Raw genomic sequence first — 25,398 nt, forward strand, 5'->3', positions numbered from 1 at the left:
ATCGCAGTGATTTTAACCACATGCTCTGGAGGTGCCCCTCTTTACAAAGAAAAAGTGAAGAATTTTCTGAGAACTCCTTTCATTTAATGCTCACGAGTCCGGTTCTCATACAACAACTCAAGGCTGTCCAGAAGGCCCACGATGCGGCGGTGAGGCTGGGCCTCCCCGTCCCAACGTGGGAGCGGCCCGCGATTCTACCCCTATAAAGCGGGGGTGGGATCCTTCAGGACCCCAATAAAAGTTTTTCATCCATCATCCATCCATTCCCCGCCTCAACGACTGTGTCATTCCGACAATGCATCGCATTCCCGATTAAGTATACAGGTCATGCAATAAGCATATAAGGCTGCAAAAGTGATTGATGTGATATTCTTCGATAATAACTTCCGCCTATTAGTCTTAGCTCGCGCGGCATAGGCGGCTAAGGGTATACTTGTGCAGCTAAATTCAGTGTGAACACGGGAACCGTTCAGCGATGCGATGTTGCCGATCAGCGACTCGGCGCGGCACGCAACTTGTCAGTTGATCTAAACCAGTAACAATTAATGACGGCCTCCGCTCCCCGCCCCTTCTGTGGGTTAGAAAAGTGGTCAGAACGCGTGAAAGTTTGAAACCAGCTAAAACCATTGTTCTAACACTGTACCTTCCTTACTATTGCACGTATTCGCAAAATTCTTGCAGCAGCATATTCCCAAAGCATAAGTGCGCATATTCTTAATAACAACAATATTCGGACCTCGGGGTTGTTCACTGGCCTTTTAGGAAGAAGATCATCTTGACATGGGGCTTGAATTATTATATTCGATGCCCGCGGAAAAGTATACCGATATTTGATGCGGGTAATGTAAGGGATGTTGAAGTTCAAATGCGTGCTGAGAGAGAACTGTCAATCGTTTGCTTGCCACCGGTTTCTATCAGAAGCCACACATAGAGTGGCCAAGATCTCTTGGCGTTGCATTTGCATGGAAACACGATTTCCTATGCTCAGAACGCAACATCTGGTTGTGGATGCATTATTCATGCCGATGTGAGTGGCGGAAATGTTACATCCCGAATATTCGAGTGCGAGCGGCCCATGCGGTGCGAATGTTTTTCTGATGACTCGCGAAAGAGCTTTCTGAGTGGAAGCTAAAACGAATTAGATACTCTGTGGGACGCACCTCTGGAGGAAATAAAATTGGCAGCATATCCAAGGAGTGAATGATGAAGAGTGGAGCGAAGCATTCGTCCGTCCAATCGTTCTTGCTTCCGTCCGTCCATGCATCCCTCTGTGTGACTGCCCATGCGTCCATCCGCCCGTCCATGCGTGCGTCTGTTCGTGCCTCCGTCCCTGCGTTCATCCATGCATCCGCCCCTGCGTCCGTTCATGCGTCTATCCATGCATCTGTCTGCGTGTCCGTTCGTCCATCTATTCAACACTCCATGTACCACCACCTTGCATCTTTTCGTCATATATTCCCCATATAGCAGCACCGCCATCCAGCGAACATTCTAAGGACTAAACAAGACGTGGCACACGCACATTTTCTTACGGCTTGCGCTTCGGATCTACTTCCCACCTTTAACCGCCTCGACTTCATGGTATATACTAATTCACTGAAATCATGGCACTGCGGCCCAACGCTTGCTAAACCTTTCTGAAACCAAGGAGGTTACGCCCAGCGAGTATAACGTAGCAACCTTTTTCTGTCAGATAATGCTCAATGTACATGCCAATGGCTGCTAATGAGGATCGCAGCGTGCGCGTTAACTAAAAGCCGAATGCTCCTTTCTCTCATTCCATCTTAGCAGCCATTGGAATGTAAATTTAGCACTATTTTTTGGTTTAACAACAGAACAAATCTCTCACCGGCAACACCCTGAAAGTCAAAATGTTATACTTGTTACATACTACAACGGCTACTAGGGACGAACAAGTGCCGTTATAAGGAGTTTCGCCCCTAAAACTCGCCAACTTTGGCCAAAATTAACACTGTTCTCCCTTGGTACCAGATATAAAACTGGAACGCAGAGCACTTCTTCGGATTTTACATGGACTGAAAATTTTGAAGCTAGGATGCAGCGTTTCAGTAAACGTCAAATTTAAGGCCTCTAATGTCTATGGCGGTGACACTCACAAAACTTTTCACTCATGTCGCACAGGGTAGAGCCGTTCGACGAATACTGCAACATGGCCTGCTAGCTTTGATATATGTTTTCTGCATGATGGAATTCTGTACCTACAGTAAGTTAAGGTCCAGCGGTTCTACTTACACGGTCAATATACTCATGCCGCAGCTAGGAAACTGGTGGCTACTACAGTATTGCAGAAACGTTTTCATAAAAAGTTCACGATGCATTGCAGTCTGCAAAGGTGGAAGATAAGGGAAGCTGTGTACCACGCGGAAAAGCGGTGACATCAAATTTTGATGAAGCAACCAGAAATGTTCCCCGGTTTTCTCTAGAGGTTCGCGCAACACGTATGAAGTTAACCATTTTCTCGATTTCTAGACATCTTGATTTCGCATTCTCGATTTCTAGACATCTTACGTGACGAAAGTTGAGTAGTGCGGTAAGCTCAATTTAAATGACATATAATGGTTTTGCCTGAGGATTCGTTCATTTCAGGGAATCAGTGAGGGGTAGTTAGTTTACCGAATTCCTATCCGATTGAAATGGCTGCTGACGACGCATTTGCGATTCACTCAAAACGGTCAGCTAGGGGACAGATACGTGGCGTTACAGCAGCTTTCACAGCTTTTTATTTTTTTTCAAGGTGTTGAAATTCCGTCACCGACGCCTCCTCCGTAGCGGTCGTTTCCTGACCATATTGAGCATAACTGATTTCCACAAGGCGTGGAACCGGTTCGATCTGTATATGCATATATGCCTTTTTTTCATATAGGCCTGTTTTGCCTGGTAAAACCCAGTTGCGAGTAAGCGCTTGTCCTGGTTTCCTATTCTTTGCCCGCATTCCATTTGCACTGCATCCACATAACGAGAGCGCATACCAACTAATTGGGTATACTACAACGTTCAATTAACTTCTTATTGCATCATTTTTGTCTAAGAGGGGAGCTTGCGTTTTTCCTACAGTAGAGTACATGGTACTTTCAATCCTTCATACTCTTTTAGGCAAGTTCCTAGTAGTCCTGCCTCTTTGACAGCCGTGCTGTTCTAATATCACGCTGGTGCAATTTTTTACGTATGACTGTTGTGATTCTATCTTCAATTTTCGACGTTTAAAATTTCTTTCCTTCTAAGTGTCGTAAATCTTACTGACGCATTGGGGGTTGTTACTTATGCGTTAGCAAGCATTACATCTTTTCAAGTAATAGTTACACATACATATTGTGTCTGTCGTGAACTCGGTCGGGCTTTTAAAACACGACACGCCTAAAAACTTTGAAGAAAAATGCTTTTAAGCAGAAAACTTATGTACGATGCTACATATTGTTGGAATATACCCTAAAAATGAAAGAAGCTGCTCTAATCCCATGCCCCAATATGCATTTTTATTTTATAGGACATTCATAATGCGATGATGTTTATTAGAACAGAGGAGTCGCAACGAGGTCGCGACGGAAAATGGGCGAACAGCAAGTCTGGCAAAGGCGGCACAGGTTCTCGCGCAATCAGTGCACGGGCTTCTCGTTGTCTTCCGAAGGCGCATACGCGTTGGTGCGTATGCTCCACTACAATAAGTATAAAATGAATATTATGACGTAGCTCAATAGAACAACAAGACTAGATACAGGCTTCAGAAAACAAACTTCTGCGATTAAAAAGGGTGTAAGGCAGGAAGACACAATCTCATCAATAATATACACCGCGTGTTTACAGAGGGTATTCGGCACCCTTGATATGGAAAATTAAGGGTTAACTGTTGATGGAGGGTGTCTTAGTAACCTGCCATTCGCTGATGTTATTGCCTTGAGGGGTAACTCTGCGGATGAATCAAAGCTCAGGATTATTGCACTGGACACAGAAAAGAAGAAATCAGGTCTTAAAGTGAATATACGCAAAACTGAAATAATGTGCAACAGTCTCGGCAGAAAACAGCACTTTGTGATAGGGTGAAACATACTGGAAGTTGTAAAGTAATTTGTCTACTTAGGACAGCTAGCAACCACGCAGCCTAACCATGAGAGTATGATAACTAGAAGAATAACGATGGCGTGAATAACAATTGGCAAGCATTCTCAAACCATGTATGGTAATCTGCCACTAAGCCTTAAGAGAAAAAGTATATAACAGCTGCATCTTGACGGTACTTACCTGAGGAACAAAACCCCGGAGTGAAAAAAGAAAAGAAAAGGAAGGCAGGGAGGTTAACCAAATGATGATATCCACTATGCTACCTTACAATGGGGTTGGATAATAGGGGGTTGAGAGAGAAAAAGTGAAACAATAAATAAAAGCGAAACACGGACACACATGCACACATAAAATCTGTCCACTTAAAGGCGTTTCTACAGACCACTATAGTTCGCAAGAAGCCCAGTAGCGTTTGCACGGCCTTGTTCTTAGATGATGAGTCATGATGATGACGCATTATACTTTTATTTGACAGTGGCTGGTCACCTAACTTATTTAGTGTATTTGAAAGGTACTGTTTTTCTATGTTTTCTTCCGGGCTGTCACACAGGACGTATTGAATGGTCTGTTTGTCTCCGCCGTGTGCACACGCGGTGGTGTCAGCCATTCATATGCAGAACGCGTTCGCACGGGTAAACGCGATGCCCAACCATAGCCTCCACAGAGCAGTAGCGTCACCTCGTCGAAGTTTTGTAGGAAGCCGTTAGTTTAACGTAGGACCAAGAGATCGTTATCTCAGAAACATGGAGTTTTACAAATAGGGCTCTGCTTAAATGGAGGATGACGCTGCGAACGGTGGAAAGGATAAGGATAGATGTAACCTTAAGAGACAAGAAAAGAGCAGAGTGGGTCACAGAACAGTACAAGGTGTATCGTATCGTGCCTCACTCGTACGCTACGTACGATAAGCTCAAGGGGCTTCGCCCGATCTTCATGCTATCGCGTGTTGATCAAAGGGGCGTTGCCCAGAGTGTATTATAAATGTGACGGACTGAATAAACGGGGCAGCACTAGCTGCCTGAGGCACCTGCTGTCACGCTGATCCCTGGTCCCATACATGGTGTCAGAAGTGGGGTACGAACCCACGCCCTCTTACGAGGGCGCTGAAGCCTTTTCAACCCGAGCTCTCTTCTATTAAAGGAGTCTTGTTTAAGGGGCTCAAGGTCGTAATTCCGAACATCATGAAAAGTGAGACGTTGCATAGAATCCATGAAAGGCACTTGGGAATCGCCAAATGTAAAGCTAGGGCTCGTCACCTCGTTTTCTGGCCTGGCATGAAGTCTGAAATTAAAGCATTCGCCAAGAGGTGTGCAACATGTAAAAAATACGCGTACAGCCAGCTGAAGGAACCACTTCTGATGCGATCCGTGCCTGACCAACGCTGGTATCGCGTAGGCATAGACCTCTTTTGCTATAGCGGGGAGTCCTACCTGTGTGTCTACGACACATCATCAAACTTCCCGGAAGTCAAATGCCTCCAAGACACCAGTGCGAGGACTGTCGTCAACGCCACTAGTGCTATTTTCGCACGTTATGGCATACTGTGGAGTTGCTATCAGACAATGGCCCTCGATTTTCTAGCAGTGAATTCCCTTTATTTGCGCGCACTTACGATTTCAAGCACATTACCTCAAGTCCAGGTTTCCCGCGTTCTAATGGACTATCTAAAAAGGGGGTGCAGGTAGTGAAGAGACTTCTTAAGAAGGCTACCGAGGCTAAACAGGATTTTTGGTTGGCTCTTTTGGCCTACAGGACCTCTCCTTTGGATTATGGACTGACAGCTGCAGAGATCCTCCAGGGCTGCCGGCTGCGGACGCAGCTACCCGACTACCAGTGTGGCCCTTCCCACCGAGTCGTCAAGCATCACCAGTCTCGACCGTCCACACAGCCACTAGCCCCACTTCATGAAGGCGACGTTGTGCGAGTTCAGAGTGGCTCGTGGGCCACCAAAGCACTGGTTCTGAAGCCGTCAACATATCCAAGGCCATACCACGTAATCAGACAGGACGGGCGCTGCCTCCGGCACAACCGCAAGCACTTGCTACCGACTGGAGAATCCTTCCAGCAGGACTCTGTTCCCAACGGGAGCAACGTAGAGCCAAGCACCTCGAGAGCTGCGCGGCACGTCGAAGACACAGCGCCAAGCAATCACTAAACTACCGTGGGCACACAGAGTAGTCCAACGCCAGCACCCAGAAGGTCGCTGGGAATGCAAAGACCAACACCACGACGACTAGAATATGAACAAGACTTTGAACAAATTGCTTGAACTCTCCCTTTGTTTCTATATGTTCTTCATTTATTACGAAGTGCCACCACAAGCTACCGTGTTTTCCGCATATGTAAATAACTGCACAGTTTCTTTGTTTTCCTAAGGAAAAAGGATGTATCGTATCGCGCCTCACTCGTGCGCTACGTACGATAAGCTCAAGGGGCTTCGCCCGATCTTGATGCTATCGCGTGTTGATCAAAGGGGCGTTGCCCAGAGTGTATTATAAATGTGACGGACTGAATAAACGGGGCAGCACTAGCTGCCTGACGCACCTGCTGTCACGCTGATCCCTGGTCCCATACACAAGGTAAGGAAAGAATTGTTAAAATCAAGAAAAATAAATGAATATGTGCAGGGTACGTAGCACCTAGGCAGGATAATCACTTCTCATTCAGGGTAACTGACTGAAATCCCAGAGGATTCAAACACACGAATGAGAGACGGAGAGTTAGGTGGGCCAGTGACACGTCAAAGTTGGCCGGTATAATGTGGTAACGGAAAACACAAGACCAGGTTGGTTGGCAGATCATGAGAGAGGCCCTTCCCTGCTGTGGGCGTAGGAAGGCTGCTGCTGATGATGATTATGATACAAATAAATAAGTTGCACACTAGGAACATGTTACTATTACTACCAAATTTTGGCCGCAAGTATGTGATATGTATGGTAGGCAAGTGGATATATGGACTTCTGCGGTTAAGCTCGAGGTCTTGAATATGGTAAAAAACAAAAGGCAAAAGTAATTGGTGACCGTAGGCTAAATTTCCTAAGCATTCATTATTAGCCTTTCACATTTTTGTTTGTTTCTGTCTTTCTCTGATTTTGCGCATTTCACCATCAGCCTTTTTTTAACCACATGCGCATGTTAGTACGACAGGCACTTTCACAATGCAAAGTTTTCTTGCAAAGAATTGGGCTCGTCGTTTCATGTCCCGTAGTTAGTTCGTCATGCGTCTATGTTAACTATGGCTAGTTTTGAATATCGGTGAACATAAACTAGCCTGCCTTTCTGGTTATACTTATTTGGTTTGTATAAATAGCCATTGAGCTAGTTTTAAACATCCACACTATTGCTAGTGTACCTGACGAGAATAGTTCATTATTTACAAATCTTGTTGCAAATTGCCGAAAGGTATAGTTATAAACTACTAATTTTTTGTGGACCAAATGTGCCTCACTGAGCTTGATGAAATTCTGTGGCACATACGCATTAGTAGCTGTATTACACTTCACAAATATTTGCCTAGGTCATAATATCTCCGCTATCAAAAGGTTATCTCTCGTGTGTGCACTTGAAAACTAGCCAGGCACGCTTTTATTAGGTTCATTTAGAAGATATTTCAGAATTTGTTGTGTTCAAAAACGTTTCGGAGGTCCGTGTTTTCCCAAATGACGAAATACTCTTCTCATGCAACTTTATTATCGTATTACCTCTTCTGGCGGGTATATCTCTGCCTGCTTGTCTCTGTTAACTTTATTTTGTGCGTCTTCTTAAACTCTTCCGTTATCAGGCATATTCGAATTGATCACCTGTGATACACGTTCTGGAGCGTCGATTTTGGCATGTTGAAGTTGTTCCTGGTGCACCAATAAATTTCTGTTGGTTAGTCTAGCCACTGAATTTTAAGAAACAATTTGAATTTGCCTGTTTTGGCCACATAATGAGTTCTGGCAGACCATTAAGTGAATCGATGTGCGTGTGTTGTTGTAAATATGCACGAGGCTGGCGAACTTGATAAAAGTGTGCACCTCTCCTGATTTTCCTACTGTAACATCAAGGTTATGCAACAAAATCATCAGGTTATGCGTGCTAAATTACCGAATGCTACAAAAGACGTCAAGCTGCTTGCATATAAAACATTTGTGCGTCCTGTTTTAGAATATGCTTGTGCTGCCTGGAGCCCCCACCAAAATGATTTAATAGATAAACTGGAACGAATTCAGAGACTTTCCGCGCGATTTATATGTTCGAAGTATAAAAGGTCTGATTCGGTTACCGAGATGTTAAAACTAAGTGGTTTGGAATCTCTAGAAATTAGACGACAAAAGCAGCGCCTAAAAGTATTTTTTTCAGATATTGCATGGTCAAATAAAAATAGATAGAACAATTTACGTACACCCCCCGCATAAGCTCAGCAGCCGGATCAATCATGACGCGGCAGTTCGCCCCTTCGGTGCTCGCACAGATGTCTTTCGCAAATCTTTTTTCCCTGATGTTATAGAAGCGTGGAACAAATTGCCGCGACATATTGTTGAAAATTCTGACGTCAAAAATTTTGAATGTGCTCTTGATGTTTACTTTGCCGAGCAATAAATATGCTATTGTGTTATTGTTCAAAGTTGCTGAAAATATCAATGTCTGTATTTACTTTCCATATCCTATGCTTCCCTCCCTGTAATGACCCTCAAGTGGGGGTTGACAGTATAAATAAATAAATAAATAAATAAATAAATAAATAAATAAATAAAATTACCCTTTACAAGTCAAATATCAATTTAAAGTGTCAGCTTTGCAATTTTAACAGTTTTGAGCAGAAATAATTGCCCGAAATTTATGCCGGCTATTTATTAGGGAGTGGTTGGTTGAGTCAGAGAAAGTTTATCCCACAAAACACATTTCCGAAGGTTCGCCGCTTGTTGAAAGTGTCGAGGTCGCCCTGTCAGCCAGTTTCCAGCAGAATTGGCTTTGCTTGTATTGTAATATCTAGTGTCACTATTCTCTCCTATAATATCGCCGACACGCGCGCATGGGTGTGCACAAGCGCTAAAATACCCACGCACCGCTCGAAACTGTCTTGCAAGTGCACCTAAATAATGAGCACGAGCTTAGAGTTCGAGGATGACAGCTTTTCAGCTTCAAGTTTTATGGCGACGTTGTTTTGCGTCAACCTGAGACATCAGCAGTCGTTCATGGTTTGTTTTGTTTACGACCCCAAGTTCTCTCCTGCACCACAATTGCGTAGCTGCTGATTTTTCTGTAACATCTCATGGCTACTCTGGTTGCTTATAAGGTCCACACTTAGCTATAGAAAGTGTTGTGCTAGCGTTGGCTGCATAGCTTCTTCTAACGACAACAAGCCCACCTTAGCACATCTTGGCCCTGACTACGGAGCAGTCGGAAACGTTTTAGAAATGCATGCACTATTGTTCTTTTCAACACAATATGCAATATGCTAAGAAAAATGCTTGGGTGCACAGATGGATTCGTATAGATGCATGTGTCAACCTATGTGGAGTGAGCTGACTTATAGGAAGAGGTGACGCTAGACTAAATAGCGACGTCCATTGGATAAGTTGGTCTATGAAGGGACTATTCACATCAAAGATATCCACCCAAATGAGAAGACCTGGAGGCTCTTAACGCAAAAAAGAAAAATCACTGATAAAACTGTACGAGTTCGCTTGTGCCTCAAGAAAAACCAAGCAATGCTTCACCACACCGCACGAGCAACGAAGCTGCACGTCGGTTCTGATTTTCTTAGTCTGTTTTGAATAGAGACATTTTCTACAACATTTATTATTTTTGGACAGTATTCTTGGATCTTTTATTTTCATGAAGTAAATTCTGAATTTTCTTTGTTTTTAATGTTTCTTCATTTATAGTGCTTGATTGTACTGTTTAACAGGTGAGAACAAAAACTGGACACTTTTCACGTTTTATTCACTATAAACTCTTTTAGTTCATCTAAAACATGTACTTTTTGGAAAGAGCTCTTCATTGTGCGAGCTTCGGCATGCTGCTATGCGTGGTTTAGTTTCTTTAAACTAGCGAAAACGATCTTCCTGGGGCATGAGAAAAATAACCATTTTCGTGCTGTAACGCAACAGTTAAGAACAGACCTCCTCCTTTAGCTTTTTTAGTATTTTGTTTTTTAAGTTTCCATTCAGAGTTAATTAAGTTTGTTCCGCATAAAAAGAACACTCATATAATGCAACGTCAGCTAAATAAATCTTTTCTCACACTTTGTTTGCACGCACTTGGCTGTAAAATGCGTTTAATATTGTTCTACGACCCTTTTTAAGTGCATAATAAGTTTTACAAGTCGCACCCTAATTCTGTAGCAGAAAACTGCCCTAAATAATACTTGATATCGGGCATCGAATAACGTACAGCACACCACCTTAAATGGGCGAAAGGAAGGATCCTTCAAGTACGCCTCAGTGATGGCCCGTACGATGGTGCCATTACAGGCTCACCAGGCTATTGGAAAACTAGCAGAAAAACTCACGAGTAATATAAACTATACATGAGTTTCTATATACGTTATTATATTTATCATATGACTTCACGCATGAGTTGGACAGCTGTCTTCTAAGTGGCTTGAATAATGAAGTGACGCAATTGGTTGGTGTAACGCTGATATTACTGACTCGTAGGCACAGGCCTCAGTGACGATACCTTTGTCTGACGATCGAGAAGACGAGAACTGACCACATATAGTGCTGCTGCCTCTATTGCTCATGACGCTTGTTACTTTAAAGGGGGTGATAAAAAAATGTTCGTTTGTTGTGTTCCCTTGCTTGCTTATTGCTCTATTCTGGCTGTTACACACTAAAAGGGGTGGACGAAGAAGCCTGAATATAATGTAAGTGAACCCTTAAAGGCTTCACAAGATCAACATATTTGCACAGCGCAAGACTACGAGTAGTTACGACGCAACTACAGAATAACAGACAAGGACAAAAAGAGCGCTGAACAGGAACAGACAAGGACAGATGACGCAACTACAGAAGAAGACACAAAGACGGAAAGAGCACAGCGCTCTTTCTGTCCTTGTGTCTTCTGTAGTTGCGTCATAACTACTCGTAGTTTTGCGCTGTGCAAATATGTTGATTTCCAATCAGCAACTAGCCCAAGCATCCGTCTTATCAATTACCAAGATCAAAGTAAAAGTGATTACTTTATTTTATTTGGGCAGAATATGGCGATTTTGACACTCTAGTAGAAAAGAGAGAAAAACAAAAACAAATATGTTTCGTCGAATGACTTAGAATTCTTTATACTACACTATTTTTGTGGCATCAGAGAAGAACATCATCATCACCAGCAAGAAGCGCGGCTCGCCGGTCTCGTGACGATCGCACTGCGCGGGAGCTCGGATTCACCGAATCTCTGGCTGACCTGGAATAAACGACTTGCCACCTATGTTCTGTTGGGTCAGTGTCATGCGTTGTAACAATTTTAGTAGATTAATTTATTGCAGAGTAATAGTGAAATAATAAACATAATATTGGTTTTTAGAGAGAGATGATTATTAGCTAGCAAAGTATTCATCACACAGGAATTCATACAAGGGCCCGCAGATGTTCCTGGTGCGAAGTTTCAATGAAGCAGCCACCAAGGACAGACTATTTAGAGTACCGAGTTGAATAGCAACTTTTGACGCGACAGCGTGAAAGAGCTTGTTTAGCAAAAACTGTGGTGTCGGTGTGCATGTTCGTGTCGTTGCTTGAGGGCGCAAAATGATCGTAAGCGTGAGAGAAAAGTCGAGAACAATGCATATAAAATCAATGATAAAAAGCTGAGGGAGATTGGGAATTGAACTCATGTCGCTTGGGTTCGAGTGGGGATAGAACCCAACCTGTTTCCGTGGCAAGCGAATGTTCTACCACACGGCCACACGTCTGCTTGTCGATACAGTGAAAATAACTTCCTTTGCTTAGAAATGCAATAAAAGTATGTTTCCTATTTTAAAAACGCACGCGTCCTATATGTACTCTTTACGATGCAACGCAAAATATTGCGGCACTAATGCGTGGTAAAACAGTTTGTTGCCAGAGGGTGTCAGACCATGCGATTAACATATTGGCTTCATGATTTAAAGCTGGTCACCCGCTAATAAAGGCACACACGCTATTGTTTCTGTTCCCTTTCAGCCATGTAGTGGGTGCATAGCAAGTTCGAAAAGGTGTCATGCAAGCATTTGTGATGTTTCATTATAAACAGCACATCGTTATCGCCTTCAACTCTTAAAGGCGACGCTTGAAGGTCACCTAAATTTTAATAGAATTTCAAACAATTTCTTTTGAATTTTCCAACGGCGCAGTGTTAGTAGAAGATGGTCGATATCTTATAGTTCGTTACAGCACGAGCATAAGCCGATGGCACCAGTGCATACCTGCTTAAGTAGAAAGTAAGCGGTGCTATACGGCATCATAATTTTGTTATGGAGAGTTTTAGTTTGCGAATGGTAAACCATTTATACTTCCGTGTTAAGTTCAATGGTCAGAATTGTGAGTTGGGTTTAGCAACCAATAATGAGTTCTCAAGAAGGGAAGTTTTCTGAACCTAGCTGCTGTAACATAAGCTGTAGGAGACATGATTGCCACAATTTGACTATCAAGACATGCTCGCGCAAGAGAGTCAGCAATCTCATTTACAAACGGACCACACTGACCTGGCACCCATGTCAACCGCACTAGGCCCATACCTGCTTTGATTGATTTGTGAATTTAACGTCCCAAAACCACCATATGATTATGAGAGACGCCGTAGTGGAGGGCTCGGGAAATTTAGGCCACCTGGGGTTCTTTAACGTGCACCCAAATCTGAGCACCCGGGCCTACAACATTTCCGCCTCCACCGGAAACGCAGCCGCCGCAGCCGGGATTCGAACCCGCGACCTGCGGGTCAGCAGCCGAGTACCTTAGCCACTAGACCACCACGGCGGGGCGTCCACACCTGCTTTCTCGTCACTCATAGCTGCATCCGTTACAATCGTGGTGCTCTTCGTATGAATGCCAGGACATTATAAATGTGGTTTAAGAAAAAGTACAATATTATTGCATATATGGTCTGATCTGTTCCAGTGGTGAATGTAGATGCCACTGCCTATTGTATACATGCTACGTGATCAGAAAAAAAACAGATTTTGCAGGGCCAGTGAAACTCCGCTATTAAATCGTGATCACCCATGGCCTTGGTAGAGAATAAAACAGACTCCACAAAAGATCACTTTAGTTCTATCAAGACATAGACAATGCTGTAGAAAATACACACAAACCAAGTGTTATGCCTTAGGAACCACCCTTCATTGAAATAAAAAAAGGGCTGTTGGAAGTCACTAGTCCAAAAAAATATGCCATAAAAAAGGTCATTTTTTTATTAAGCCAGGTATTGCAGGTAAACGGAATCGCACCAGTCCGGAGAGGATGGCTTGAGCGCGTGCGCTTATTAAAATTAGAGTTTGCGTCCACTCCAAATCCTTCCTAAGGGCAACTCGCACTTGCTGAACTATTGCGACCAACGCAATAATCAGTAAATAAACAGACCAGCGAAAAAAAAACCTTATGCGGCCTTGTACAGCCACTACGAGATACCTTATTATGCATCAGCGCCATCTTTGCAGCTGCTCAGTCACCAACTTTGTGTCTGGATTCTCGCAGGCCCTAAAGGTGAGACACAATGCACTCGACTTGCTGGTTTGCTTCTGAGGTTGCTGGAAATATTGTGGAAGCATGCCAAAGTTCATTAGGCCACCTAGCTGACCCGCAATGCAGCCAGGTTCGAGGTGAGGGTAGTAGGTAATCATGATACGTGCACGTCGAGTCACATGATGGGAACTTCTGCTTGCCTGGAGCGCATAATTATTGTCGAGAGCACGCTCATCCGCCGACTACTCTTCTAAGAAGCTCTTCCGACATTCTAGTTGGTAGTTGAATGTTCTGGCACTGTTTTTCTTTCAGATGAGTAATTTTTTGAGCGGCTAATTGGAATGATATGCGAAGTACGGCTTTTATGTTCGATATAGCGTAACACAACAAAACGCTGGTTAGAAAGGTCAAGGCTTCTCTAGCGACAGAAGCTGTTGCCATGCGGCCTTGTCCTGTAAACGTGAACTAAGGGTTTGGAGCACAGAAATCTTACTATAGCCACCTCTTTATAAAAGTTGAGACAGCGTGTTCGCCAGTTGTCCCGACTACACCATTCTAAGCAAACATCACTATTGTTGCTTGAGAGAAACAGCCCTGCAACACTCCTCACCCCAATGCTTTTTAGATGTGCCTCTGCACGCTTTTTCCTGCCATTTACTATCGGTGCGACGAGCTAACGACGCCGAGCTTTGTACGAACAGGGGGATTTAACGCTTGTGTGTCGGACACGTACGCCTAGTTTAATCTCAGCTTCCGCGGCTCTCGTCTCCAGCTGTTAGACGCCTTTAATAGTACGTATAACATACGATACGTAGGGCGATGTAATCAAGGTTCCTGAGCGGTACAGCGATGGCAACAAAACCACCCAAAGTGCCCGTATTATTGTAATCGCATTAGAAGTATGCTTTTATTATCACCCGTTTTAGATGTTGAGGTGCATAGTGATTACTATCAAGCAGAGTGCATAGAACATGTTGACGAAGATAACGGCTGATTTCCTGCAGTTTAATAACTTCATGAGCAATGAGTCCGCAGAGCCACTTAGAAAATTGTTAAAAGCTTAAAAATTAAACAACAGAAATTTGTCTTTGTTCGCTCCGTAATAGTTGAATTCAAGAGTGATAGAATGCACTGCGGCAAGTTTATTGCGCAAAATTTGGTGATAGACAAGGATAGATGTGGGATGTATAAGGCTGTTAAACGTAACAAAAGTCTACCAGAGCACGGTGACGATTAAAGTGAGTCATGCATGGTTTGAACCGGCGACACCCTGAAATTCTGAATTATATTCTGCTAGCTACTAGCTTGTTACTGGACTGTTTCTATACTACTTCTATATTGATTCACACCGCTCGAAGGTTTGAGTTAAACAAAGAGTCACAGACAAGACACTCATGTCCAAACTTATCTCACATCTTTCGACGTGTGAGGTGCAAATGCCTCTGCTCATGTAATACAAATGCTTAGGCCAAATATTTTTTTCTGGAGATTTTACTCTCCCCTTGATCAAGCTTGAGGCCTCATTGAACAGAGAAAGAAAACATATTTAGGGCAGAACAACACACGGAAAAGCAATCACCACGGGACTGGCGCTAACGGCCTGTCCGTGTGTTTGCTTTGCACTTAATAATACTTACTTTCAAAAGTCATGAATCAACTATCCAATGAAAACGCTTTGCTAAGACATAGAAAACTGCAAGTTTTGTCTGTTGAAAAAGTTTTAGTGATTGAAAGATTATATAGAAACATTGCCAAGTTATAAATGAGGAAGTTCTTTCAGACACAGCTCCTTAATTTTGTCATCAGCTGTGTAGCGGGTGTTCCAGAACGACGTCCTCGTATGAAGAATGGCACTTGGACGATGTCCCGAAATGGATCCCACGGGAAATTAGCCCTTGCACACCTGACATCTCTATCTTCTCACTCAGCAGGTAAATTTCTACGAAACTAAAGTTGAGCTCGCTTGGTTCTAATTATAAATTGAATTTCTCAGTACTGTTACTTTCCTTCGTTAAGCCTAAACCTGCTGCGATTCTTTGAACAAGAAGCTGTATGGGAGGTAAAGGTAAAACAACATTTTCACACCCACTTTGTTATCTTTTTGTAGTTTTGTGATTTTCGAGAATATTTTAAAAGTATCAGAAACAAAACGAGAATGTTTCATTGGGCTACACTTTAATCTCTTGAAATCCTAAAGAATCAACTAAGAAATAGTGTTAATCGAAGCGTTTAAAGGCAACCACTTTGATTTTCACTAACTTCACAGTTGGGGAAAGGCTCATCTCATTGATGTACGTAGTGCAAAGATATATTTTTTACGAAGCTACGAGTCTGTGAAGAAACATTGGAAGTCAATTCAACGGCGTATTCTTCCTGAGTTTTGAGATCATTGATTTCTGCACGGAAAATAATAGTGCATTATTTTCGAGAGAATTATGCAGAAGCCCTGTTCAGTTGTCGGCTTCATAACGCATACGAATAGATTATTATGACCATTCCTGCATTACGTTAGTAAGAGCAGTGAAAGCTTCCATAATAAATTGCACCAAATAATTCCTGAAATTGATACACTTTTTTATTCTGTAAACCTGGAAATCGATGTGTAAAAGTTAGGAAGGAAAGAAAAAAAATGTAACAGATAAGAAAGGAAGGGATGTAATCATTTGCGCAAAAAGTAGTACACTACTCTTCACTGTCAAACAAGATAAGGGAAGTAATAAAATAAAGATAGAGAGAGATATTGATAAAAAAGGAACGTGCACAGACACACGAAGTCACAGACCCCAGAGTCATATCTCCAAGGGTTTACAAACACCAGTATCTTCTCATATGTCTTAACGATTGTAGTACCATCTTCATCACATTCATCAGTGATGACACCCCAGGGCAATATTCAAATTTCTGATGGCATGAAGTCATGCGATATTGTAATGGTCATTAAGATAAAGATGGCGACTTCTCTAGATTTTTCAGAAGCCGACTCACACACTGGAGCAATGCGCACTGCAAAGATAATCAAAGTTCTAAACGACATGTTAGCAGATCATAATGAAATTTTCACGAGACATCCAGAAATAAGGTTAGTCCAACGAAACTCTTCGAAATTTACATTCCAGTGAAGAACGCGCAAATACTTTATGTTCACACCGATTTTCATACACTCAGAACATTTGAGTCATAATTTTTAGTGAGGCTGCCAAAAATGTTTGTTTTCATCTCAAATTGCTCTCTTTGATATTTGCAAATGGTATTCTTTCTTAGTATTTGTAATACCACACGTGTCCAGTTTACTATTTCATAAAAGACCTTACCTACCCTTATTTGTTAGTTTTACTGCACAGGTAAACAATACGAATGCGTTGTGCAATACTCAAAATTGTCGGGGTTAAAAGCACTCCATTTTTTCAACAAAGTTCTGTAAGGTATCACTAGTATTATCCCTGAGGCAAAGGTTATTGTTTATGTACACGACACAAGTAGTTTTTTTTATTTTTCTGGTAATAACCCATGCATTATTGAGACAATTTAATAATACAATAAAAAGTCTGTACCAATGACTGAAAATAAATTTTATGAAAGCAAATGTAAACAAGATAAAAGCAGTCACAATAAAACAGAACAAGCTGATATCTCTACATCAAGACATTAAGGTATATTTCCTCTAGATACATAACTGTGGCCGGATTGATGCTTTCGCATAGAACAACCGCTGCCGTGACCTCAAATTGAGGATGAATGGATATCTGAAAGAAGAAATAGGGACAACAGAGTGAAGAAAAAACCGAAATGGGAAGCAAAAAAAGTCTTGAAAGCCAGTTCAACATGCATGAAGTAATTAATTTCTCTTGCGTCCTTCGGGCAGTACCCTCTACAATGTAGCAGTCACGCTAGGAAAGCCCGACTGCCCGTAAGAATGCACCAATGCATGGCGACATTAAGCGAAAGCATTCAACCGTTTTTGAGGCATAAAATGAATTGAAATATAACCCGATCAGATGAACGGAGATTAAACACACGATATGCCACAGAGCTTCTGTGCTCACAGAAGAGAACACGAGTTTTCGTCGGCATACACGCAAAGAGGATTTTTTTCGCTTTACAATGTGACGTTTTTTTTTGCGACAAATTCAAACACAAACTTATGCCATAGATAGCCCGCGAAGAAGCTGGGAACCGCGAGTAAAATGGCAACGTCTGCTCATATAAGGAAGTGATTAACCAGTTCACCTGCCGAGTTTTACGGCGTTGTATTGGCTCGGCAGCATTTGGCCATCTTTATGCAAGGTCACATCTACACTCACGTTGCCCTTCACTTCTCTCTCTCTTCTCCTTTAATCCCCTCATTCCTTACCCCAGTGCAGGGTAGCAAACCGGACGTGCATCTTATTGACCTCCCTGCCTTTCATTTTTTCCCTTCCTCCTCCTCCTCCTTTTATGCATTTGCCCCGCCATTGACTAAAAGCTGAACGGTGAGGTGTTGACCACATTTTGCAGGTATATAGTAAGTGTTTTAAAGCTTATCTTGAGAACCAATGCCAAGTAGAGCTGTCTACTCGTTGAAATGACGCTTTTGCGGCTTAGCCAGAAATGTATGCTTAGATATCAATCGAACACACCTTCAAAATATTACCACGTCCTTGTTGAATTAGTCAAGTAGCGTAAAAGGGTGCCCGATAAAGTATATAGCGATAGCGTAGAAATTAATGAAACAACTAAAGTGCGAAACGCTAGAAAGTACGGAAAGTTTAGAAAGATGGAGCCAGTGATTGTATATTTATAAGAAGGCACTTCTCTTATATAGCCTGTGCTGTGCACCAATCCCCTTGTTTTTAAATATCAATTCACGAAAATATTTCTGCAACGTGCTCGGCAACTGTGCATTTCTCATCTAATGGTTTCTTGAAGCGATCGCAATGGAAAGCAGGCACTTTGATAGATTTCAAAAGAGAAGATGGAATTTTTGAAGAGATGGACGAAGAAAATGCGTGCTTTTAAGGACCAAGCTCAGCTTTTCCCGATCCTAATTCGCGTTACCGGTTTCATTGCTTCGATTAGTGCGCGCCTAACTCCACACTCTTCACTGACGCGCATTCTCTTATGATGTATTGATTTTAACTTCGAGCACAAGCTTCCATCCAAGTCTGCACAACGCCACAAGCTCAAACGTGAAAAGTAGTCCTAGCCCCACTTGGGAGCAAGGCTTTTAAGCTTCCCGCTGTTTTTTTCGATCTATATTTTAAATATATGGACAGGGGTCAAACAAGAACTCGAACACATTTTATTGATATAACAACAAAAAATTAGGAATGTCGTAAGGCGAAATCACGAAATGGCCTATAGGAATCTATGAACGGAAAACTCGGTCCAGAATAATGCATAAATTGGTAAAATTTCAAGATTCAATCAACGAAAGGTGTGTAGGGATCATGGGGTCTCCTGTAGACATTCGCTTTCTAATGCAATCTTAAATTTATTTATATTTTTGTAACACCTACTGCTGAAGTACTGCTACTACTATGGGTGAAAAGCACACGACGTGGAAAAATGCACTGCAGTAAAGCTAATAACGGCAACAAAAAGCTCAGGTTTCTTGTAACAGTGTATTCATATGATGAAATAACCTACTTTCTATCAGGTCATAGCACAATGCTATCAAACATTTTCATTGCAAAAATGAGTCATTAAAAGTTCGCCACCTACATGCATAAATATATGATAAATTACAGTAGAAGATAAATGTACATTTTTCATCGGTCGAACAAGCTCAAAGTCACAGAGTTTAACGTGAAATAAAAGGCCATGCACCCAAACTTGCATGCACAATTGCTCAAACTAACGAGGTGAGGTTGGTCCAACTTCGAAGGTTGCTGTCGGCTTCGACTTATGTATACCAGTCAACATCAGAACTCAGTGACGTGATGTAAAGTTTATGGTAACGTATATAAGCGCAACACTCAGATGAAAATACTTACACTGAGAAGGTTAACGTGCTTATGGCTCGAAAAAACACTAAATAATAATAAGCGAACTTAGGTTCGGTAATGCAGGTTCGGTCCTACCCCACAGAAAGTTGTATTTTTATCCTCGTTTCCATCTTGACAATTACGTTGGAATTACTTCTAATAACATCCCCTACATTTTTTGTACATAACTGTCTGTTATTGGTCTGAATATTGTCGTGTCTTACAAAGAAAACGAGCCTTTATTTGTACACGTATCTCGTTCATTCTTAGTGGTGTTCTCAATCTGCCAGGCATGGAACCTTAAGTGGTATACGAGAAATAATTGGTGAGTGGCCAGCGCGAAATAAGTTTGCTTGCTACGTGATGACAAACAGGCTGATCAATAAAGTTCCATTCTCGCCGCTATTGCGACTTTCTTAAGACTCAGTAAGCGGTTCTGCGCGTTGACTATAAATACAATGGAGTCACTTTACTCATTGAACAATACTCTTAAATGTCGCAGAAGCCTCTCCAGCTTCTACTACAACGACGGAAACAAAAATTAAAAGCAAACGAACCTTAATTAACCATTATCCAAAAGTTTTGAAGATTTGAAACGTACAAAAAAAAAGTGAGTGAGGACATGAGCGCTTGCCTACATGCATAAAAAGCGAGAGGAAAATAAAAGCATAAAAAAGCAAGGGAGAAGGAAAGAGGCTGACACTGACGCACAATAGACAGCAAGTGCTGTTACAAGACGAAGAACAAATTTATTATAAGAAAGACAAGTTGCCGCCCACCAGAAATTGCTTAGCAAGGACGCAGTACGTTTACTTGTGAACGTTTTACTCTCTCTCTTTTCAATGAGCCTTCTGCTCTTGTACACAGCGATTGATATTGTTACGGGTAGATAGCATCCTAGCTGCAACATATAAAATTAGAGCTGCTCTCGCTCCAGAGAAGCACGAGGTGCACAAAAAAAGGTAACCCTCACGTCCTCTATATAGCTTGCATTTAAGTCCCTTCACTGTAAACAAAAAAAAAGCCAGGACAGTGGATTCATTCCTGGAAAAAGGCCGGATGATGTGAAAGCACCCAGTGGGGGCTCAAGGAAGATAAGATTGTACGAAATGAATATAAAAAGAAAAACTTGTAATTATCATTAAAAATGAAGCATTGACATTGTTGTAGGCTGCGGTAAGGGTTTTTTTCCGATCGACCACTTGTGCTCCAGGGAGGACTGATGCATTACCGTTGTCACCTAAATCGTGCCTCCACGAAAATCGCTGACCAACTTACTTTTATTTATTGTTTCTGCTCTTTCGCGATGGTTAGCTCTCGTGCCTTAAGGCCAAATCAACAAAACGAAGTGACCTTTGCGAAATGACTCCTTCATTTTCTGTACAATGAGCTCGCTGTGGTTGACAACGTCCCGCCGGCGAGATTTTTCACCCAAAGCTCAATCAGAAAAGAACACGTATGCTTCTTTCACTACTGCGATTTAGTACCCATGTTTGTTTGCTGTAAACGTCGCACTAACTGCACCCAACGTTGACAAATAACGCATCACTCCTTCCTCCCTTTCTCCCAGATGGCCTCCAGCCTTTACGGCGCTTCTTCTGAAGCCTGGCGGCAAGCTTTATGGCTCAGAAGAGGTGGTTTCCTATTCTCAAGAAGAAGATAGAGGCGATGGTAAGCGCGCCTTTCAAGTCACGTGCGTTCTTTCTAAGTTATGAGCGAAAACGAAGTAACTCTTCGTTTGAAAAGCAACATTTCACTTAACCTCTCACGTGCTTTTTCGAAGGCGAGGTAGAGGCTGTGGTCAATAGCGTGGAAAATGACACAAGGGTGCCTTCCAAACATTCAAACTCGGAAAAAAATATAATTATTTCTATTCACTGTTCGCTGATGGCTTGTTATTTATTTCATTTTTTATTTAAGAGGGAATTTTGCAATGGTTAAAAAAATAAAAGCAGCTGCTGGCCTAATACGTTACTTTGAGAAACTGAGTAGCCACAAGAGTGTTAAAATATATTGCGCAGACAAAAAAAAATAGTATTGTAGAAAGTTTGAGAAGTGTTGTGCATTGGACTAGCTTTCGTTAACAGGAGAAGAGAAAAAAGAGAATATTGGCATTACGCGATACATTCGTTGTACTTATTGTTTTTCCTCGTGATTTTTTTTTCAAAATACACTTCAATATCCATGTATTTTAATATATGTAATTAGTGCTGATGATCATGCCTTTTTTAATTTAACTTAGGGACAGCTTCGTTTGAATATTTAAGCATTGCTTTTTTCGTTGCTCGTTTATTACTATTTGTATGTATGTTATTGAATATTCCTATTCACTGTTTTGCTGTACCTGTGCCTAAGTGCCTCACGGAGAGTGGGCCAAGTCAGGAGACACCTTCTACTTGTGCACCCCTCTGGGTCATATTTAGAAAACGCCCATGTCAATAAAAATTATAAATAAAAAAACATCTGGCACAAAAAAGCCCGTTTTTCGCGTAATATAAGATGACGTAATTAGCCTGCTGAACGAGGTGAGAGCTGCAAGTGGCACTGTATAATAGGACAGCATTGTTAGAAGGTTCTAATGATAGCTGCAATTCTGGTGTAGTTGTTTTTACCGGCGATTATCTTTCTTGGGATACTTCATCGCATAAATTTTGGTCTGTCTGTATTTTACACGAATCTGCCATGCGGCCAAAGTTTAGGCACTTGCCGAGGACCCAGCCAATTTCAACTGGAGGCTGCGTTCATACTTCTCATCATTGTTGACCAAAAAGCAAATTTTACGGATATCTCAGGCGCAACTTCAATACGTGAGTAATAGGTGGTGCTTTCTTTTACTAGAAAGTACACAGAAGCATGATTCTAAAAAGCCTAGTGCCTCGAACACTGCGCTGATAATGTGAAGCCATCCACACACGCAAAAAAAAAAAACAGTGTTTCTTACGCTGCGCTGAAAATGTGACGCAATGCATGAAAAAATGCTCTCCTCGCGATATGGCACTGCAACCTGGCAGTTGCAGGTAGTCGGAACCTTTATGGCGAACTGTACTGGCATGCATGTATATGCACTTCTTTTAGAACTGGTGGAACCAAAAGAGTTTCGCGCTAAAACTAAAAACATTTTTTTTTTCAAGCAACTGGTGTAAGCAGACAGGGATATTTCTACAGTGCCATATTTGGCCACTTGTATTACACTAAAGGTTACCACCAAGAGAAGGTGGGGGCTAGTCTTGTAAGCTTTTTTCTTTTTTTGATACCATATTCAGGCAAATTGACAATCACGCCACGGAAAGTTTTTGGGGTTGCATTTGTTGTGTTACCACAAAGTGGGAAACATTCAAGTTGACGAAAATGTAACTTGCCAACCATAAGTAGCGAACCTGGGGAATTCGAATAAGGTCTACAAAACTCTGCTAACTGAGATATGTTGGCTGTTCTTTTTGTATCGGTTTTATGAAGTATGTGTGGCCATGAAAATGTCGAAGTGTTTACCTGTGGCGCTCATACCCAAGATGGCGAGTGTGCATACTTTTTTTTTTTGCCAGCAGGTCGACGAATTGATCAGAAAGTAGGTGAGCAGTTAGAATGAAGACAAGTTTATTCGATGTATGAAGGAAACGCCTATTGTTATACAGACATTAACAAATATAAAACGCGATTTTAAGTGAAAGAGGGTGTGCTTTCCACGTAAAGTACGCTTATAGCGGATCATACGTACCAGAAGATATTGGTTAAATTGCTTCACAATACGTACCTCTCAGTGTAATTATCTTTCAATCATTCTTCATATTACATGAATACAATGAGAAATTAGTTGTTATCAAGCCATTTCTGTAGCATTGCACAGCGTTGAATATTAATGCATAGAAACGGTTTGGCATAAATATTTAATGGTGAGGAAGGATCCGGTAGGGTTGAGGATGAAGTAAAAAAGGATGAGTTAGGATAAAGCATGGTGTAGCTTCTACAACATACCTTTTAAGGGGGCGAGCGCGGGAAGTGAGACTGAGGTGGTTTGCTCTAAAGTAGAGGAGTACGAAGTGAAAAGGCGAGCAGTTCAAACGTGACATAGCCATATACGATATAGCTTAGCAATGACTGGCAAATTATAGTGAGGGTAAGGAAAAGTGCTGTGAGGGTTCAACGGAACAAATGGAGTGAGAGAGTCATCATAGAAAGGTAAAAATATTATAGACAAAATAAGAAATGAAATTTAAACAAAGCAATAGACACTCGAACATGAGAAGAAGAAGAAGAAGAAGAATAGGAAGAAGAAGAAGACAAAGAAGAAGAAGAAGAAGAAGAAGAAGAAGAAGAAGAAGAAGAAGAAGAAGAAGAAGAAGAAGAAGAAGAAGAAGAAGAAGAAGAAGAAGAAGAAGAAGAAGAAGAAGAAGAAGAAGAAGAAGAAGAAAATACCCCATTTCTGTTTAGTTATATTGAACAGTCGTGGCACTGCCTGTAGTGTTTTAGTTGCATTAATCAGCCAACACTTGGAAATGAAGTGTGAATGCTATGAAGTTTATGGACAGCGCTAGCGCGAAGTGATCATTTTGCAGTACTGACCGACGTGGGGCATTACGTGCCTAAGCTAAGTTCTGTTATATTATACAAGCCACCAATAGCAATCACCAGATGACATTACCCACGGCTCAGACAACATTCTAGCCTACCTGAGTCCTCATCTAGAGATATAATCCGACGTTACACGTCATTTGACTATCGCTAACAACAACAACCACTACTGGTATTACATGGGCCCATAATCAATCACAGACTTTCGTGACTGAGACAGTGAAAACGAATGCTTAAAATTCCTTTAGTAAAAATGCAGATAATATATTAGTGCTTCAAACACAAGAGGAAATTAGCAAGGTGGCATTCTGCGTCTTGAAATTGTTATAGTGGTCGACGTCATCATGCACTTCATCTTCTGTAAAAAAAAAAAAGTGCCCACTTATCGGAGTGCTTCGCTGCAAATCTTGTCGAAGGACGATAATCTTTGCTGGCCAAGTGGATATTTATGTTTTGTTTTGCCTCAGACAGCACCTCATCTATGTCGAATCGACCGCATCTAGATGACATTGATAAAGTAGAGGTGGCGCTGCGTAAGATATGAACGCCATTTGGCAGTGCCATCAGAAAATATGAGCTTCTACACAAACCTCGTGCAAAAACCTCTCCCCCCTCTCTGCATTTTCGCACAATTGCTGCTGGTTAGTTCCAACCTTCGGCTTTCTCCTCCCACTCTGCTGTTTTGATGCCTTGGGTACAATAGAATTTAGTTTTGTGTTTTGTCTATAATGTAAGCACCATATTTTCGGCTGGAAACAGCACTAGTACCTGAAGTTTACTAGAGAGTATTCTCTCCCCTTTAGATAAAAGTCAAAACTAACTTCTACTGCTCACAAGGCATCAAAACAGCAGAATAGAAGGAGAAGCTCAAAGGTAGCAACTAACTGGCAGCAGTACCACAACAATTGGGAGAGAGAATAGTTTTATCGGTTACAATGAACGGAGCGTAAGCACCCTTTGTTACCTAATTGCATGCCGCGAATATACCTCTCCCACGTTCTTCGCAATTGCCTCGGTTCCCAGCTAATCCCATGGCTGCTTTCTCCACGTCGGTGGAGCGAGTGTAGCTGATAAAAAACGCAACTCAGGAATTTCGTTGCCTCTATTCTCGACATCAGTCCCTCTAGTTCACCGTCATCTTCCAG

Source organism: Rhipicephalus microplus, chromosome 2 (genome assembly GCF_043290135.1).
Source record: "Rhipicephalus microplus isolate Deutch F79 chromosome 2, USDA_Rmic, whole genome shotgun sequence".
Classification (NCBI taxonomy): domain Eukaryota; kingdom Metazoa; phylum Arthropoda; class Arachnida; order Ixodida; family Ixodidae; genus Rhipicephalus; species Rhipicephalus microplus.